The following is a 6,506-nucleotide window of genomic DNA, read 5'->3' as shown; positions in this document are numbered from 1 at the left end:
GCTTTCGTGCGCGGCTCCCACTGCGACCTGGGTCACCCGAGGTCGACGAGCAAAAAAGAATGTCGAAAAAAATTTTTTTTTTTTTTGCGTCTGCCGGGGTGCCCCTATAATAGCAGCGATAAGCACCCAGACCGCCATGGGTCGCTCGCCCCGGCTGACGTGGTTTTTCGTTTTCCTGCGGTGGTCGTCGTCAAGCACGTCCAAACACGCCACTTTCGTGGGCGCATTCGCGCTCTTTCGCTTCGCCGGAGTGCCAGCACTCACTCTGCCAAAAACGGCGAACATCCGAGCGGCGGTTCCCACTTTTGCGTCGGCGTCGCAAACCCCGCCCCGGCAGACGAGGTTTGCCGTACTCGTGCGACGGTGGCCGGCGGGCACGTCGAAAGACGCCGATATCGTGCGCGAATTGGCGCACCTTGGCTTCACCGGAGTGCCGCCACTGACTCCTCCAAAAACGGCGAAGATCCGAGCGGCGCTTCCCACTTTCGCATCGGCGTCCCGAACTCCGCCCCGGCTGACGCGGTTTACCGTACTCGTGCGACGGTCGCCGGCGAGCACGTGGAAAGACGCCGATATCGTGCCCGAATCGGCTCCGTTCGGCTTCGCCGGATTGCCAGCACTGGCTCGGCGAAAGACGACGAACATCCGAGCGACGGTTCTCACTATTGCGTACGCGTCGCAAACCCCGCCCCGGCAGACGCACTTTGCCGTACTCGTGCGACGGTCGCCGGCGAGCACGTAGAAAGACGCCGATATCGTGCCGGAATCGGCCCCGTTTGGCTTCGCCGGAGTGCCAGCACTCACTCGGCCACAAACGGCGAACATCCGAGCGGCGGTTCCCACTTAGCCGTCGGCGTCCCGAACTCCGCCCCGGCAGACGCGGTTGCCGAGCTCGTGCGACTAGCGACCGCGAAGCCGTCTCGCGACGCCGCTTTCGTGCGCGGCTCCCACTGCGACCTGGGTCACCCGAGGTCGACGAGCAAAAAAGAATGTCGAAAAAAATTTTTTTTTTTTTTTTGCGTCTGCCGGGGTGCCCCTATAATAGCAGCGATAAGCACCCAGACCGCCATGGGTCGCTCGCCCCGGCTGACGTGGTTTTTCGTTTTCCTGCGGTGGTCGTCGTCAAGCACGTCCAAACACGCCACTTTCGTGGGCGCATTCGCGCTCTTTCGCTTCGCCGGAGTGCCAGCACTCACTCTGCCAAAAACGGCGAACATCCTAGTGGCGGTTCCCACTTTTGCGTCGGCGTCGCCAACCCCGCCCCGGCATACGCGGTTTGCCGTACTCGTGCGGCGGTGGCCGGCGGGCACGTCGAAAGACACCGATATCGTGCGCGAGTCGATGCTTCTTGGTCTCGCAGGAGGGCCGCCACTCACTCCTGCAAAAACGGCGAAGATCCGAGCGGCGCTTCCCACTTTTTCGTCGGCGTCGCAAACCTCGCCCCGGCAGACGCGCTTTGCCGTACTCGTGCGACGGTCGCCGGCGAGCACGTCGAAATACGCCGATATCGTGCCCGAATCGGCCCCGTTTCGCTTCGCCGGAGTGCCAGCACTCGCTCGGCCAAAGACGACGAACATCCGAGCGACGGTTCCCACTATTGCGTACGCGTCGCGAACCCCGCCCCGGCAGACGCGGTTTGCCGTACTCGTGCGGCGGTGGCCGGCGGGCACGTCGAAAGACGCCGATATCGTGCACGAATTGGCGCTCCTTGGCTTCACCGGAGTGCCAGCACTCACTCGGCCAAAAACGGCGAACATCCGAGCAGCGGTACCCACTTAGCCGTCGGCATCCCGAACTCCGCGCCGGCTGACGCGGTTGCCGAGCTCGTGCGACTAGCGACCGCGAACGCGTCTCGCGACGCCGCTTTCGTGCGCGGCTCCCATTGCGACCTGGGTTACCCGAGCTCGACCAGCAAAAAAGAAGGTCGAAAATTTTTTTTTTTTTTTCTGCGTCTGCCGGGGTGCCCCTATAATAGCAGCGATAAGCACCCAGACCGCCGTGTGTCGCTCGCCCCGGCTGACGTGGTTTTTCGTACTCCTGCAGCGGTCGCCGTCACGCACGTCCAAATACGCCACTTTCGTGGGCGCATTCGCGCTCTTTCGCGTCGCCGGAGTGCCAGCACTCACTCTGCCAAAAACGGCCAACATCCGAGCGGCGGTTCCCACTTTTGCGTCGGCGTCGTAAACCCCGCCCCGGCAGACGCGGTTTGCCCTACTCGTGCGACGGTCGCCGGCGAGCGCGTCGAAAGACGCCGATATCGTGCGCTAATTGGCGCTCCCTGGCTTCTCCGGAGTGCCGCCACTCACTCCTCCAAAAACGGCGAAGATCCGAGCGGCGTTCTCCACTTTCGCATCGGCGTCCCGAACTCCGCCCGGGCTGACGCGGTTTACCGTACTCGTGCGACGGTCGCCGGCGGGCACGTCGAAAGACGCCGATATCGTGCCGTAATCGGCCCCGTTTGGCTTCGCCCGTGTGCCAGCACTCACTCGGCCAAAAACGGCGAACATCCGAGCAGCGTTTCCCACTTTCGCATCGGCGTCCCGAAGCCCGCCCCGGCAGACGCGGTTTGCCCTACTCGAGCGACGGTCGCCGGCGATCACGTCGAAAGGCGCCGAATTCGTGCACGAATCGATGCTTCTTGGTCTCGCAGGAGGGCCGCCACTCACTCCTGCAAAAACGGCGAAGATCCGAGTTGCGCTTCCCACTTTTTCGTCGGCGTCCCGAACTACGCCCCGGCTGACGCGGTTTACCGTACTCGTGCGACGGTCGCCGGCGGGCACTTCAAAATACGCCGATTTCGTGGGCGCATTCACGCTGTTTCGCTTCCCCGGAGTGCCAACACTCACTCTGCCGAAAGCGGCGATCATCCGAGCGGCGGTTCCCACTTTTGCGTCGGCTTCGCAAACGGCGCCCCGGCAGACGCGCTCGTGCGACGTACTCGTGCGACGGTCGCCGGCGAGCACGTCGAAAGACGCCGATATCGTGCTCGAATCGACCCCGTTTCGCTTCGCCGGAGTGCTGCCAGTCACGGCGCAGAAAACGGCGAACAAGTGTTTTTTTTTTTTTTTTTTCCTAGAATTTGTGTTATAGAAGGCACATTTGATATCGGACGATAATTTTCAACTTTATCACGCGCACCGATTTTCGTGTAGAGGTTTGCAAGTTTATGGGAATTTCTCCACTTGGAATAATGCGATTTAGTAGTACTACGAGAACTTCATGGATGTACTCAAGGGTACGGGGCAAGTCAGTTACGTCAACACCTGCAGATTTTTTACACTTCAAACTGAAAATTGTTGGTTGTGAGTCCTCGTGTGATATTAAAGGCCGATTCGCTAACACATAGAACAAAGAAAGAAAGGAAGAAAAAACGCCCGCGCTCGCTCAAGAAACCTGGGTTCGCAACAAGTGGCAACAACAAGCAACCGAGCGAGTGCGCCAAAACCCGTGGCGGCCGAACAAACGCGAAGTCCCAACCGCGTCAGCCGGGGCGGCACGGGACAGGAAAAATCACTTCAGCCGGGGCGGCGGGGCACCGAATAAACCTCGTCACCTCGTCGCAGGATAAAAGAGGAAACAAAAAGTCTAAACAGCGTCTGCTGGAGCGAATGCGTAATAAAACAACAACAACAACAAAAAAAAAAAACACCCGCGCTCAAGAAGTCTGCAATCACCACAAAAGGCGACTGTGACCGAGCAGCGTCAGCCGGGGCCGTGCGGAAACGGAAAAACCGCGACTACCGGGGCGTCGAGGCACCGAAAAATCCACTTCAGCCGCGGCGAAAAAAAAAAACAAAAAGAAAGACGGAGGGGGGGGGGGGGAACCACGTCTGCCGGGGCGAAGGAAAAAAAAAAAACGCGTCTGCCGGGGCGAGCCCGGGTGCGGCACCACCGGGAAAACTGTGGCAAACAGACATGGCGATCGAGTGAGTGGGCCGCCAGCCAGGCTCAGCCAAAAAGTGCAAAGTCCGAACTGCGTCAGCCGGGGCGGCAAAAACCACGTCAGCCGGGGCGGCGCAAAAAACCGCGTCTGCCGGGGCGGCACGAAACCGCGTCAGCCGGGGCGGCGCGAAAACTGCGTCAGCCGGGGCGAAAGAAAAAAAAAAAAAAAACGCGTCTGCCGGGGCGAGCCCGGGTGCGGCACCACCGGGAAAACTGTGGCAAACAGACATGGCGATCGAGTGAGTGGGCCGCCAGCCAGGCACAGCCGAAAAGTGCAAAGTCCGAACCGTGTCAGCCGGGGCGGCAAAAAACCGCGTCAGCCGGGGCGGCGCAAAAAACCGCGTCTGCCGGGGCGGCACGAAACCGCGTCTGCCGGGGCGGCGCGAAAACTGCGTCAGCCGGGGCGAGCCCGGGTGCGGCACCACCGGGAAAACTGTGGCAAACAGACATGGCGATCGAGTGAGTGGGCCGCCAGCCAGGCTCAGCCAAAAAGTGCCAAGTCCGAACTGCGTCAGCCGGGGCGGCAAAAAACCGCGTCAGCCGGGGCGGCGCAAAAAACCGCGTCTGCCGGGGCGGCGCGAAAACCGCGTCTGCCGGGGCGGCGCGAAAACTGCGTCAGCCGGGGCGAAAGAAAAAAAAAAACGCGTCTGCCGGGGCGAGCCCGGGTGCGGCACCACCGGGAAAACTGTGGCAAACAGACATGGCGATCGAGTGAGTGGGCCGCCAGCAAGGCTCAGCCAAAAAGTGCTAAGTCCGAACTGCGTCAGCTGGGGCGGCAAAAAACCGCGTCTGCCGGGGCGGCACGAAACCGCGTCAGCCGGGGCGGCGCGAAAACCGCGTCTGCCGGGGCGGCACGAAACCGCGTCAGCCGGGGCGGCGCGAAAACTGCGTCAGCCGGGGCGAGCCCGGGTGCGGCACCACCGGGAAAACTGTGGCAAACAGACATGGCGATCGAGTGAGTGGGCCGCCAGCCAGGCACAGCCGAAAAGTGCTAAGTCCGAACTGCGTCAGCCGGGGCGGCAAAAACCGCGTCAGCCGGGGCGGCGCGAAAACCGCGTCTGCCGGGGCGGCACGAAACCGCGTCAGCCGGGGCGGCGCGAAAACTGCGTCAGCCGGGGCGAGCCCGGGTGCGGCACCACCGGGAAAACTGTGGCTAACAGACATGGCGATCGAGTGAGTGGGCCACCAGCCAGGCTCAGCCAAAAAGTGCGAAGTCCGAACTGCGTCAGCCGGGGCGGCAAAAACCGCGTCAGCCGGGGCGGCGCAAAAAACCGCGTCTGCCGGGGCGGCACGAAACCGCGTCAGCCGGGGCGGCGCGAAAACTGCGTCAGCCGGGGCGAAAGAAAAAAAAAAAACGCGTCTGCCGGGGCGAGCCCGGGTGCGGCACCACCGGGAAAACTGTGGCAAACAGACATGGCGATCGAGTGAGTGGGCCGCCAGCCAGGCACAGCCGAAAAGTGCCAAGTCCGAACTGCGTCAGCCGGGGCGGCAAAAAACCGCGTCAGCCGGGGCGGCGCAAAAAACCGCGTCTGCCGGGGCGGCACGAAACCGCGTCAGCCGGGGCGGCGCGAAAACTGCGTCAGCCGGGGCGAGCCCGGGTGCGGCACCACCGGGAAAACTGTGGCAAACAGACATGGCGATCGAGTGAGTGGGCCGCCAGCCAGGCTCAGCCAAAAAGTGCCAAGTCCGAACTGCGTCAGCCGGGGCGGCGCAAAAAACCGCGTCTGCCGGGGCGGCGCGAAAACCGCGTCTGCCGGGGCGGCGCGAAAACTGCGTCAGCCGGGGCGAAAGAAAAAAAAAACGCGTCTGCCGGGGCGGCAAAAAACCGCGTCTGCCGGGGCGGCACGAAACCGCGTCAGCCGGGGCGGCGCGAAAACCGCGTCTGCCGGGGCGGCACGAAACCGCGTCAGCCGGGGCGAGCCCGGGTGCGGCACCACCGGGAAAACTGTGGCAAACAGACATGGCGATCGAGTGAGTGGGCCGCCAGCCAGGCACAGCCGAAAAGTGCTAAGTCCGAACTGCGTCAGCCGGGGCGGCAAAAACCGCGTCAGCCGGGGCGGCGCAAAAACCGCGTCTGCCGGGGCGAATGCAAAAAAAACAAAGAAAAAAGCCCGCGCTTAATCAAAAGAAAACAAAGAAAAAAGCTTGCGCTTAATCAAAAGAAAACAAACAAAAAAAGTTCGCGCTTAAGCCTGGCGGTGGAACCACCGGGGCAAACAGACCTGGCGATCGAGTGAGTGGGCCGCCAGCCGGGGTGAGCCAAAAAGTGCAAAGTCGGAACCGCGTCAGCCGGGGCGGCGCGAAAACCGCGTCAGCCGGGGCGGCGCAAAAACTGCGTCAGCCGGGGCGGCACGGAAAAACGAAAACCGCGTCAGCCGGGGCGGCACGGAAAAACGAAAACCACGTCAGCCGGGGCGACATCAAAATGAGGAAAAAAAAAAAAAACTGCCTTAGGACACCTGCGTACACTTTCATGCGTTTGGGCATATCTCTCTGTAACACGCGCGCCCCTCGTTACGCGCGGCACTCTGTTTTCTCCGACACCCATATTTCGGCGGCATGTG

The sequence above is a fragment of the Rhipicephalus microplus genome, unplaced genomic scaffold, assembly GCF_043290135.1.
Source record: "Rhipicephalus microplus isolate Deutch F79 unplaced genomic scaffold, USDA_Rmic scaffold_1052, whole genome shotgun sequence".
Lineage (NCBI taxonomy): Eukaryota > Metazoa > Arthropoda > Arachnida > Ixodida > Ixodidae > Rhipicephalus > Rhipicephalus microplus.
This window is presented reverse-complemented; position numbering follows the sequence as displayed.